General features: G+C 39.9%; 1 protein-coding gene across 2 annotated transcripts in view; it reads right to left on the bottom strand.

Moving 5' to 3' along the window:
• The window catches only part of GAB3 (GRB2 associated binding protein 3), an 81760-nt gene that overhangs the window by 54305 nt on the left and 13076 nt on the right, over positions 1 to 14379 (bottom strand). The gene's annotated exons all lie outside the window — the stretch shown is intronic.

Below are 14379 nucleotides of genomic sequence, written 5' to 3'. Positions count from 1 at the left end.
TGGTGAGTGTGAAAGTGGCCTCCTCATGGTAGATGGTCCTCTAAGTTGCATCACTATCTTCAATACTTCAGAAGAACAATCACATATATGCACACTAATTTTTGAAAGGAAGAATTTTAGTAAGAAACAAAATTACAAAAAGGTGAACACGAGGAATGATTTGCAGGATACAAAAAGAAGCAGAGATGCTTCCTTTGCATCCTATTGCTTACATGTATTTATTTTTCATCACTTTTAAGTATTTTTCATATCCAATCTAGCTGAGCAGGCTATTTTCAAAAGAGTTTGTTATTATGACATATTAGAATTCTATGAATGAACCAAAAGGACTGTTCTGTATTATCCTTTCTTACCTCTCCCCAAAGTCACTTTTACTTACGCACAGTCACACACTGTTGCTTGAGGTATTCCATGTTTATCTGCCATAGGGCACTTCTGCACCCTTTCAGAGTATGCACCTCTATAAATGAAATGAAACTACGTTTTGCCATTGGTTTGCTGTGCAAAGCAGGGCCAGTAAAGGGTGTAGCCTGGGGAAGGTTCAGGGGTGCCCTGGGCCCCATGTTCCCCACAGCATTCTGTAAATGTCAGAACCACCAGCGGGGCTTCCCCACAGAGCTCAAGGCCCTGGGTGCTAAATAACGGGTGACTGTACATGATGATTGATCCCATGAAGGTTAAATAATGACTCACAACCCTGTGTAGTCTCAGCTCACAGCTCAAAAAGATTTTCCAGGAGGTTTTTAACCCTGAACTTGACATGTGTCAGAAACAGGCAGAAGTCCTCACAAGACGGAACACCACACCCAAACAGCCAACTCATGGTGATTTCACCACAACACCACCATATCAATGCAGCAGTCCCATTTTCAGTGCCACCCATAAAACAGAGGATTCCTTCACTGAATAATACAGGGTGCTACACTAGTGTTCTTTGTAATATCAGAGGTAAACAGCAACACCAACGCAACCAGCACAGCAGCCGCCCTCAGAGAGGAACAGACTTTATAAACAAGTAATAGCAAATCAAGTGCTCGTTTTGTATAACTAAATCAACAGAAAAAAGGAAGTAAACAAAGAGGTATTCTGAGTAAAGAGCACAACTCAAGAGAGTATTTGGATCATTAACCTTTAAAGCAGTTAGTGGCATTTAACAGAGCCTGCTAGCGCAGGTTTCAGTTCTTTAAAAAGAACATTACAAATTATGCAGCTAAATGCCCACCTACAACTCTAGATTGAAGCTGCTCTATTTCGACAAAAGAAATTCTCCTTCAGGATCAAGGTGACTTTTTAACTAAAGTGTTTGGGCAGGCTTTTTTTTTATTTATTATTTGAGCCGTACTACAAATTCCCAACATCCTGATTCAGATTAACTCATATTGATGACAACTCACAGTCACTGAAGAGGCCATATATCTTAGGCCCATCTAAGTTCAGTATGGTTTATATCTGTCTTCTCCAACCTGGGGTCCCCCAATTTTGTTAGAGTACAACTCCCAGCATCCTTGACAATTGGCTATACTGATGGAAACTGTAGTCCAAAATATTTGAAGGGCACCAGTTTGGCCTAGAGAAAGAAATGGGTAGTAATGAAGGGGGCATAGAGAAGTGGGCCCAGTCAGATGCAAGCACCTTATTTTTTATGTTTGCCAACAATTAATTCTCTATGTGCTAGCTGCCTCTGATTTAGTGATTTCTCAAGGATAGAATGATGTATCTTGTTATTCTGTGGATTTTAAAAAGTCATTTTTTTGCCATTTTTGAAAACTGACTTATAAGATACCAGAGACCAAGGGCAATGCAGACCCCTCCAACTTTGCTTGAGTTTGGGGGTTGTTTGTGATTTATATGACCAAACCAATCACATGGTTGGCACATTCCTACTAAATATGATTTTATTTGGCAACATTTGTGATTACTTGATATGTTTTGTACACCATGGAATATATTTTATGCTATTCATTCTTTTTAAACCCTTAAAAAATAATATGGTTATTTTATAATCTTGTTTTTCTCCTCCTCTTGTCTGTTTGAGTATTTTAAGTTGGATATTTTGTTTGTAGCATTTGCAAACCTTTTTTTTTTTAGTTATGTTTTAGCGGTGTGCACTGCCCTGGTACTTTTGGATATGGTGGTAAAGTACTTCTATAACAACTAAAATAAATAAATAAACACCAATATTTTATTTCCCCCCCCCAAATTGTTTTAAAAATACTAACAATCAGGAACCATGAAGAAACAGCTCAGCAACAAAATATCATCATATTTCTCTTTACTTTTCTCTCTCTCGTTTCAGTCAGCAGGCCTTTTTTCAGTCCCCTTTTGTGAACCAAGATTTGCAAATTACAATGCTGCTGCCCACAAGACCATACATTAACCCTGATCTTCATAATTTCTATTTGCGACCTTACCTGCTATTAATATTTTTTTTTCAAACTGAAATGTACTTTGGGAGGGGTTTCATTGTATTATTCACCATTATATAAGAAACCAAGTTACTCCAAACAGTGGTGAACGATTCTGATTTAGTTGGCCTTTGATGACACCAATGTGATGATGACTAAGCTTCTCTGCAATTGCTATCTACCAGCAATCTATGGACAACACGACCTTTTGCAATTATGTGTCGCAAGTCTAGCTGCAACCAGCGAGAAACACACAGTGTCTTTTTGGTCTCACACGTGTGCTATCCTCTTCAAAACAGAAAGCAATCATCGTTTTGTAGTTCTCACAATCATTTGTCCTATCATAGACAATTCTCACAGCATTCTAATCTAGACCCTCTCTACCTGCAGACATTCCACAACAAAAGATGCATACAAGTCCCCTGGATTAAAACCTCAGATTTATGAGCAACAATTTGCTTCTTAAAAGAAAAGCTTCAAAGCCTAATCCTCCCAAAAAAATTTCCCCTGCCCAAGGCCAGCATGCTTTCCAAATAGGCAGCTGAGGCAGACTGAAATCTGTCATCCACTTTCAGACGGCGGCTTGCTGGGGGGGGGGGTGTACTTATTTCACTGAACGATTGGCAAAAAAAGGATCTTTGAGGTAAAGTCAAATTGTTTGCATGTTAACCACAGGTCCACAGTGACCTCCTAGCTCCTTGATAAGCTGTTGCCATTTTGAAATTGGTCCAGAAGGCCACTTATAGTTGAGGGAAAGTCCGCAGAGCTGTTGTTTATCCACAGTCATTTTATTGCGGTTCAAATCTGAGCCCCATATGCATTATATACCTAAAGCAGCATTATACCACTTTAAATGGCCATGGTGTTAATCTAAGATTTAAGAGTCCTGAGATGTAGTTTGTTAAGGGTGTTGAAAGACCCCTATTCCCCTCACAGAGCTACAATTCCCACACCTCTCTGGGAAGACAAGACTCACTGCTAAACCATTCCGGAAATTGTAGCTCTGTGAGGGGTGGTCTCTTAACAACTCTAATCGCCCTCAACAAACTATGGTTCCTAGAACTCTCTGGGCAAGTCACGACTGTTTCAAGTCATTTAATTCTGCTTTAAATGTATAGTGCATATGGCCCCCTGGCTTTTCTGCAAAACCAGCCATACATTTAGCAATTGTAGACACATTCAAGCGTAAAGTGACTTAAGAGGTAAAAATCTGGACCGGATGGGTTGACTTCTTGAAGAAACCAGAGGCCTTTCTCTTGGGCATGGTCGGCCAATTGGTGCCAAAGAAGGACAGAACGTTTTTTATGTATGCGACAACAGCAGCAAGAATACTTATTGCAAAGTATTGGAAGACGCAAGATTTACCCACTCTGGAAGAATGGCAGATGAAGATGATCGACTGTATGGGATTGGCAGAAATGACTGGCAGAATCCGTGACCAGGGAGAAGAGTCGGCAGAAGAAGATTGGAAAAAATTTAAGGACTATTTACAGAAATATTGTAAAATTAAGGAATGTTGAATGATGTTGGATTGAAATTAAGTGGTTTCTAGCTGTAATGGTATAAAGGAATGTGAAAAAATGGTTTTTTATAAGTAAAAATTTAAGGTTATAATAACCTAAGATGTTGGATAGAAAATAAGGTGTTTTTATAAGCTGTAATGCTTTGAGATAAGGATTTGCTGAACAAACAATTTGAATTGGACTACAAGAAGGGGAGGTATGAGGAGGTCAGGGAAATATGTCATTGAAAATTAAGTATTGTGAACTATATGTGTTTTTAAATTTTTTGTTTGTTTGTTTTTTGTTTGTATAAAAATTGAAAATTTTAATAAATACCTTTAAAAAAAATCTGGAGAAAGCAGGCTAACATATTTTCAGAGCAGGTCAGAGGCTTATCTTCATACCTCCACCTCTGGTATAGATTCTGCTTTCTCCCACCCACCTCAGCTTACCTGATCCTCCTACTGGTGTCATGTGAGTCATTGTCTTACCATACCTGTGCCTCTGTCTCCTCCAAGACACTGATATCTCCCAGTACCTAACAAGGAGGTTAGGTAACTGACATCTAAAGATTAAAGATACACTCTGGAGCCTTATCAATGCCATCTTTCCACTGCTATCACAGCCACCATGGTTATGACTCATGTCTAGAGTCGCCAGCTATTAACACTTTGCTCTATCTAGCTATTTCTGGAATTGAGGGGCCCAAATGAGAAAGGCAGCATATTTCTGCCAGTGTAACTATAGAAATCACATCAACAAACAACAGCAAGCTGGTCTTGAGGGTCAAGGAAATAACAAGCTTGAAATAGCTAGTTGTTTAAAAAAAGAAAAGAAAATAACCCTCATTGCATTAATGATACGAGGAAGAGAAAAATCCCACAATAATATCAGGTACAAGGAACATGGCTGTACTATGTAAAACATGCAATATAGTGTGGTCAGTGTATCTGGTCAATAATCAACACCCCCCTGCCCCCCCAAGCCTCAGATTCCATAACCAGGAATATTTTTCCTTTCATCCTGCTCCTCTTGGACCAAACTGGAGTTAATAATATGCAAGAGGCACCAATGTTTGTAACCTGCTTTAAAAAACAAAAGAAGACTAATATGCTCTGCATGTGCTATTATTCTAACCCAAGGCTAAATCCTTGCATTAACAAGAAACATGGTGCTACTTCAGATATAAGCCCTTACTTATATAGAATTAATTGTTAGGATTATTCTATGTATTTAGGGATTATTTGAGTAAGTGGTTTATAACATTTCTTAATGAAACAATTAAAACAAAACACTGTGGTAAGAGGCAAAAATGTCCCATTTTCAAAATTTGTATTAATCACATAATTTTCAAATATGGAAATACCAGCTTTCAATGTTCTATCTGTTGTGGAAATGCTGTAACAATTTTCACAGCTTGGACACTGAGCAAGACCTAAGCATTACTGTACATGTTTTACACGTATAGTCAATTATTTAGACTACTGATGGGAAATCTTTTGCCCTCCAGATCATTCTGGAATACAACTCCCATCGTCTTTGGCCAATGACCACGCTGGCCGGGGCTGATAGATATTGGGGTTTAACAACATTTGGCAGACCAAAGGTTCCTCACCCCATGTTTAGAGCCTTTCAGTATCATATGCGATATAGAAATAAAAAAAGATATATTTATTTCTGTTTATTCACACAAGGACTTGCCAAGAGAACATTTATCCACACATTCATACATAGAAACAACATTCAGCTACTTTGAAAAATCCCTCCTTTTGCTTTCTGTAAATTTGCTACCCGGCATAAATAAATAAAGTATAGAATAGAACAGAACAGAATGCTAAGAGTTAAAACAAACTCTCTCATTAATTACAGAGCATAAGTATCTGGAATAAACCCCCAATAAGCTGTTTCGTTTTTAAAGCAAAAAAAGATACATAGGTCTGTGGAGAGTTTTGGTATGTAATAGCTTTCTGCTAAGAAACTTGCTATTCTGAAGCTTACTGCAGAATATTTTAAAGTATATTTATCTAGGTTTTGTGGGTGTTCTTTTTAGTTTTTCACAGGGTTGTGTAATACAATATACATCAGCTCTCAGCTCCTCCCTAAATTTGCCACTGTTATATCTGATAGGCTTTATTTGAGGGAGGCAGAAATTCAATAGGAAAAGCTTTCTTTCACACTTCCACATCTGAGAAAGACCTTTGCCTCTTGAATTTGTCTTACACGCAAAGGATTGAAGGGAAAGAATTTGAAATTCTTTGAACTCTGTTCAAAGTGACTCCAGCTGAGATGTGATAGGCCCGTTGCCTTGGACCCTCCCAACAGCCCTTGCCTCAGGATGCAGGCACGTCAACAAGCACTTCTTGGAACCGTTAGTACAGACTTCCATGGAAGTGCTTTTGCTGTAACAATTGATAAAATGATGCTGAAATGGAGGGGGTGTTGTTGCTTCCTCGGAACTCCTCCTTCAGAAGCCAATACTTCCAAATAATTTACTCTTAAAATTGCTGTCTCACTCAGATTCATTTCTGATAAGCTCCCTCTGAACTTTTCTTCTTTCTCTACATCTGCATGGGCTGCATTACGTTGCTACAGAAACTCTTAAAAGAGTTCCCTTCTGGACACAATAATGACTGCAGAAAATGGAATATATATATATGAATGACATCATAGCCTATTTGTTTAAACAAACCAAGCACAAAGCATTACTGGATTTTGTACTTATCAGAACTGAACACTGGAGAAGGGTGTCAACTCAAACATAGGTCGTAGGAAGATCTCTCCAGCCACAGCTGGGAAAGATTCCTGTCTGAAACTCTGGACAGCCACTGCCAGGAAGTGCTGACAATACTGGGCTAGATGGGCCAATGGTGTGACTTGGTATGGAGCAGTTTCTTAATGTTCCTAGAAATAAAGAATAAAGAACAAGCAGCAAAAGGGAGGGCAACCACACACTCTCAAAATGGATGTCTGAAGCTAATTTTACTGTGGACATCACTTTGGCCGTGAACAGTTACTTCTGTTATTGAACTTTCCATCCAAGAATCTTTGTTTCTGGATACTATCAAAGGGGGTGGAGGGAGAGAAACAATGGATGATATCCAACATTAGTCATGCTCAGAATATACCCAATGGGTCTGTTCTACCTATGACTCAGCTGGATATCACCCAATGCTCCAGTAATTATTTTGTTGGGTTTCTCTCTCTCTCTCTCTCTCTCTCACACACACACACACAGCATCCTAAACAGGATATGAATTCAGATAAGAACAATGAAGTCCTCTTATTTTTTTTTATACACACACACACACGGCTTTCTTGTTCTACAATTTTATTTTTGCTTTTGTAAAGTGAATGGCAATAGAGCAGGTCTTTGTTTAAAAAAAAATACACCAAACCCACAATAAGATACTTGTTGTGTGCAACTAACCACAACCATCAAAAGGAAATGGGCTGCAGTTTTCAACACCTGTGGTTGGAAAACAAAATGACCAGCTGGCAACAGGAGAAAAGAGTTTTAAAAGTGAACAGATTTGGGGAGACCAAGCTGTAGTTGTTTTAATGGTGCTTATAGATTTCTCTTAAAGCAGAGATTCCCCTGCAAAATTGAAAATTGCTGGGGGTCTTGACAGACCACTTAATGATTTTTGTGCCTGTTGTAGCAATTGTAATGTGCTGTGCTTGATGCTGCATGATTTTTAAATGTATTTTGTTGTTTCTTTAATTTCTTACGGAATTTAAATTGCAATACAACACAAACAACACAAGAAATAAATGAATCAACACAAATATAGTTAAAATCAATATGAATACTTAATAATGGATGTGCCATTTCCCGTCTTCAGCCACAGATCCAAAGACACACCAAGGGCCATGAATGAAGCTTGCAGCCTAACTTGGATGGTTTTGAAGATTAACTTGGGGAAAAGACAGCAGACTCAGCTATACAGCTGCAAATAAAATGTTTTATGTGTGTCTTAAGTACAATATACAATGTGACACTAGATAGTGATGGTGAGCCTTATGGAAAATTCAAAGCATTTTAAAAAACATTTTTTTAAAAAAGCATTTTCAAAGCAGTTTTAATATGTGGCTAGATTTCACCTGTTATAAGAAAGTGAAACAACTCATTTAGTTATATTTTTAGTAAATTTGAATGTAGGTATCTTAAATGACTCTAGCTCCTCCATCTGAGAGAAGATTAAGCAAAGGTTGAGATGCTTTTGGAGCCTCCCATAGTGTAAAGTAATTGTTGCCTACTATTATTTGGCCCTGGTCCAGGAATAGGGATCCATGCACAGAAACAAGGATTTGCACAATGATTTTTCCAAGCAGCCTGCAATTGAGGGAAGGCCCCTTGTATCTTGAATAACCAAGGGATGGGTCTCAGCTGCAGGGCACCTGCAATATGCACAGATCACTGATCAATAACAGCAGCTCTCTGACGGTGCTGATAATGTCAGGCTGAGGGAGGACTGGAGGAGGGAAGCTGAACTACTCCCTTTCTGAGTGGATGATCAATATTGTCAGAGATGACAGAGCTGATCTGTACAGTGGCACGGAACAGAATGAGAGACTTTTATGACCCGGATTGATTGATGGGGTCTGTGTGGAGAGGCTAACAACGTTCAGATTTTTGGGCATTGAATTACAAGAGGATCTATCCTGGAGTGTCAACACAAGGGGGCTTGTGAAGAAGGCGCAGCAGAGACTGTACTTTTTGAGAATTCTAAGGAAAAACCATCTTCCGCAGAAACTGCTCCTTGCCTTCTATCACTGTGCCATTGAGAGCGTGCTCACTTATGGATTATGTGTGTGGTACGGAAGCTGTACTACCCAGGACAGGATGGGGTTGTGCAGAGTTGTTAAGGCAGCAGAGAGCATTGTTGGCTGCCCACTCTCCACCTTAGAGCAGATTTATGCCACAAGGTGTCATAGGAAGGCACTGGACATAGTAAAAGATCCATCGCATCCTGGTCACTGTCTCTTTGAGCTCCTGCCGTCGGGACGGAGATACAGGACGATGAAGACAAGAACGAGCCGTCTTAAGAACAGCTTCTTCTCCAGAGCGATCTCGGCCCTGAATGGGAAGCCTGGACTTTGAAATTCATCTAATCTTCCTTGCTGTACTATACTGTATTGTTTAATTGGTGTTTTTATGGAGCAGTCAAGTAATTTCGTTGTCCCCGAGAGGGGGCAATGACAATAAAGATATTATTATTATTATTATTATTATTATTATTATTATTATTAGGTAAAAATTTATTTTAAATATATTGATTGAGAGCATTCCCAGGGCTGGCGTCAGGGCAGGCATTGTTGGGCAGCTGTTGAGGCCCCCATGAGGGAGCACTGCAACCCCCAGAGCCCCCTGGTCCTGCTCTTCTCCTTTGCACCATTACTACTAGCTTACCAGTCCTCTCTGAGCATTCAAGAGCTAATACAGATTGGACAAGTGAACAGACTGCAGTGACAGGAGGTGATCCCATGCAGGAAAATGCCTAAGCATCCCCCAAGCCTGAGGGACCCCCAAAACTGCATCAGCCCCTGAGATCCTCCCCCACCCCCACACTTTGTAACCAGCTTGCTCTTTAAATTGACAATCACAGCTGAACTGGGCAGAAACAAACTCTTGTTAGGGACATAGGAGGAGCCTTGTGGAATCAGGCCAGAGGCTCATTTGGTCCAGAATCTTGATTTCCACAAGGGTGACCCAGATGCCTCTGGGAATCCTGCAAGCAGGCCTGAGTACAACAGCAATTGTCCCCAGTTCTGACTCCTCCCAGCAACTGATATTCAGAGGCACATTACCTTCAACAGTGGAGGAAGAGCAAATTTATAGTGGATAGGAGCCGTCAAAAGTCTGATCCTCAATGGATTGTAATTGTCTTTTGCAGCTGATGGCCATCCAGCAACAGCTAAATCCACACATCTAGCTATGTACTGCATAAAGAAATACTTGGTTTTGTCTGGACTGAACCTTTCAGTATTCAGCTTCGTTAAAGGTCCAGAAGTGCTAGTGTTATGAGAAAAAGGGAGAGAGAGAGAAAATATCTCTAACCTCTTTCTCCACACGATGCACTACGTTCCTACATTCCTCGTGATTTTACTTTGAGAACCTTTTGCAGTATAAAGCTTCACGCTGGTATAATCACTACCGCAGTCTTCTGCTTTGAATTTTACCACATAAAAGGTTTTCACTTTGATCATCATCCAGTTTTGGTGACAATATACGTCAGGGTATATTAAAAGACTGTGGTTGTGTGTGTGGCTGTGTTGTTTCTTTCAAAAATAGGAAGTTAAGAAGGGAAAGCTACTTGTGAGTCGTTAATTTCAGAGTCTGAGGCACTCACATCTTTCAAAATGGGGATTTGACCGTTTTTTGTCCCTCACTTTTTAGCCAGCTAATAGACTGACATGATAGACAACTCACGAACACAAAATACTTGGAAATGTTTCCACCCGTTCTATCTGATTTACTAGAAAATAAAAAGCCACAAGATAATTTAGAGATTATTATTCACTTGACTGCTTTCAGAGTGTCTGGCCTTACTGATACTTTGATCCAAGTGCTTCCCGCCCCGGGGGGTGGTGGTTGCAGGAGATTATAAGTACATATATACACATATAAATTTATACAGTGGAAGGTAAAGTACTTACACCCTCACATAGGCCACATATGCACTATACACATAAATAACTACTTAAACTATGGTTTAAGAGCCAGGTCAGCCCCCAAGAATGCTGGGAACTGCTAAAAGTGCTGCGAGTTATTAGAAGACCCCTATTCCCCTCACAGAACTGCAATGCCTGGGGTTCTCTGGGAAGAAGAATTGATTGTTAGCCATTTGGGTGACTGTGGCTCTGTGCATTGGGGAGGGGGTCTCCTAACAACTCTGAGCACCCTTAACTAACTACACCCTTCTTTTGAGAAAGCCATGACTCTTTAAAGTGGCATAATGCTTTAAATGTATAGTGTGGATGTATGCCAGGGAGATTTTCTCTCTCTCCAAATATGCTTTGTTAGACCTTCTTTCCTTCACTTACAACAAGGAGGATAGATGAGAAGCAGTGCCCAGTCCATAACTCATCCTACCCTGAAAACGTTACCATAAAAGCAGGGAAATGACCTTTTAACTTCAAGGTTCTCCACAGCTACTCAACAAATACAAGCAGTAGTTCTCCAGGGTTTCAGACAAGAGATTTTACTAGCACACACCCACATACACACCCACCCACACACCCACGGTAGATGGAGCGGATTGAACATGGGGAGCTTCTGCTTGCAAAGAGGGTGCCCTGCCTCTGAGCTACAGTCTTTTTCCTTCTCAAATCCTGGGGTACTAATGTAGAGAACAAATCCAACAGAGAAATAATCAGGCAACCTGTACGTATTAACAGCATGATTTCTTTTCTGCCGCCATCTAAACAAAGAAACCATATTGATTTATTTCCCAGTAATACCCATGCCTTAATAGCCAAAACAAAGAAATGAACTAGTAACTATCAAAAGTGGGTGTATAATGCACATGTCAATATACCTGCATTATACATGAAGTGCTTTCTATTTTCAAAATAATTTTACTTTCAGATAAGAGATTTAAATCTTTGTAACAATAACAATAAGCATACTGCAGGGCCAAAGGATAGCTCCAGCAATATTATTCAACATTTGTTTATTATCCATGAATGAAATAGTAACTTTATAAGAAAGCATCTTTAAAACTACAGTTGCTAAATATGCTGCTCCTAAAATCTAAGGTTTCATGATCAGACCTGAGGAAAAAGAGGACAGGAATGTCTTAATTTCATCCAAGATTTTTCTAGTTCAGTCTTCAGGTTTCTATATTCTGTATGTCAGGCATGAGGAACATCCTAAAGCCCAAGGGCAAGATTTGGATATGGTCAACCTTCCAGAGGAAAGTAGTTGGGGCCGATAAAACCCCCAAAGACTGCATAAGTAGGGGGGAAACGGGGGAAACCTGGAGGGGGCAAAACAGCTCAACAATGATTCAGCATTCTGGCTGACTGTTGCAGGACAAAAACAATGAGAGGAATACTGGAATGGTAACTTGTAATGGGGCATAGATGGCTGGCATCCTAAACAACAGCACTCCAATTGTCATGACAAAGGTCCAAATGCCCAAACGAGAATTTAAAGTTTTAATCCAAGCATCTACACTTAAACTTAAGACTATGTTTTGAGGGAAGGATAAACAGCATGAATAGAAACCAAAACTACCGTACTTACTTTGGAGACTTCTGTTTTGATCGTTGAACAAGCATCTCTAAAAAAATAAATGTGTAATGTGCTTTACAATCCTCACCTCACCTTTCCTCCCTAAGTAGGTACCTCTTGCAAATGCTGTTTTGATTGGCACCATTCTATAGAAAGGCATCAAGGGTATGGGTTGAGGTAAGATCTGAACTCACAGCCGAAGACCCAGTTTACATGCATAGCTACTGCATAAGGGAAACAGATGGGAATAAACAGCCCCATCACAATGTGGGGTTCAGAAAGTCTCTGTGAGTTAGATAGGGTGGCCATGGGCCCTGCTTTACAGAGGACAGTTCTCTATGTGAAGAGGTCCTCTTGTGTGAAGACCTGTGTAGTCTAAAGGTAAAAGAACTGTAACAAGGGAGAGCAGGAGTCTTGAAACTGGCAACGAACAGTATCTGGATAGCAGATGGAGTAGGCAAACAGATCCCCTTGTCATAATCTTTCCTACTCTGGTATTGTATTTCAGTTCAAACTGCAGTAACTATTTCTAAATTTGCATATGTACATACAAATTTTATGCAAAATTGTACTTTTTGTTTTAGGTGGTGGGGGCACATTTTCTCTTATTTTGCAAATACACAATTGGCCATCCTGGAGATGGATCCAGACTAAACCGGTTTCAGGTGGTTCCCGCTGAAATCATTGAAACAAGCTCGTCATGACTTAAGTCATGAAATCAATGGGACTTAAATTATGACTAACTTGTCCCAAGGTACCCAAATTCAACTAACTTAGATCAAGCCCAGTATTTAGTCATTATTCCCATTTGTGTGACAAGAGTTTCCAGAAAACCCAGCAAGGATGCTGAAAGGTGCCATCAAACTGTATGCACGGTTGTTTGTTGTTATAATTCACCTATTGCTCTATCCTCAAGTTTTGATTCCTGAAAAGGAAAGGGGGGGGAAGAATGGAACCAGAGCATTGCGATGACACAACAGTTCTCCTCTGAAAAGTTAAGTAACTGGGCTTGAATAACTCCATCATTAACCGGCAGGTCAGTGAACATACTTTGGAAGAAATTCCCTAAATTTCATCTCTGGTATTTGCTGACTAATTAGTGGAGGGCTCAATCATATGTTCTCAGAAGCTGAAAGTACAATGCCTCAATCAGCATTCTTACCCTCTGGACCAAAAAAACAAAACAAAACCCAACAACAACCCCTTTCCCGTTCAAGATACACCAGTTCACTTGCTGCTTTTCAAAGCAGCAATTTTATTTTAAAATAATCATGTATTATTTTCCACTATTATACTAATGCAGCTGAAGCTGCATCACCCATGCACAACAGGAAGGTATCAGTAGGCCTGAGGAAACCCTGGATTTGTACAAATCCCCTCCAAGTAGAACTGACAGTATCTTCTCAGCTTTCAGGGTCAATGGATAGTTTTGGGCAGGATTTGACACCCCACCTCCAAAAATACCCATTTTAAGAAAAACCTCACTAAGATCTTATGATGAAGGGCAGTAAGTAAGTAAGTAAAGAAATAGTTACAATGCTCGTGTTTCTGTCCCAGTTTCCGACGTTCTTTTTACACTGCATTACCTGATTGCTTTACTGTCATGTTGCACTAAATTGCATACATGCCAGTGGCTGTGGTGTGTTACAACAGCAGACATAATTGGACATGCACCATACCCTCCCACCCTCTATGAGAATGTGTGTGTCTGTTCCCCCATGATTCACCAATGAAAACTGCAGGGGGGAAAGTATATGCAAGGACACTGCCCCAAATTTTGCCCCACAATATTCCGGGATAATAGGTTTGCAAACAGATTTATTTTCTGGAAACAATTAACACAGAAATCAGTATTAAGTTTCCTTTAGATTCTGCTAGTTTTTTTCATAAGCGGTTTTTTATGTCATGTGAAAGGTCACATAAAATAAAATAAAAATACCAGGAGAGTAAATGTCAGGAAAGCAGAAGAGAGTACTTTCTGAATGCAGTCCTGGCCTAGGTACGTTCAGAAGCTCATACACAGCCAGGCAACTCAGGATGCTGTCTTGGTGCAGTCCTACCAACTTTGGTGCTCTGAGATGAGTAAACAAAAAGCAGGATGTCATTAGTTCATATTCCTCATATCTGGCAAGGACCTTATCTGGTTGTCTCATTCATCTTGGAGATTTAGGATGCAACTGAATGCAAAAAAGGGGGGATTCATAACCAGAAGCAAAGAAAACCACAACTCCCTGCT

The sequence above is a fragment of the Podarcis raffonei genome, chromosome Z (assembly GCF_027172205.1).
Source record: "Podarcis raffonei isolate rPodRaf1 chromosome Z, rPodRaf1.pri, whole genome shotgun sequence".
In the NCBI taxonomy this organism is placed as follows: Eukaryota; Metazoa; Chordata; class Lepidosauria; order Squamata; family Lacertidae; genus Podarcis; species Podarcis raffonei.
The sequence above is the reverse complement of the archived record's forward strand: the minus strand, read 5'-3'. Positions and strand labels throughout refer to the sequence as shown.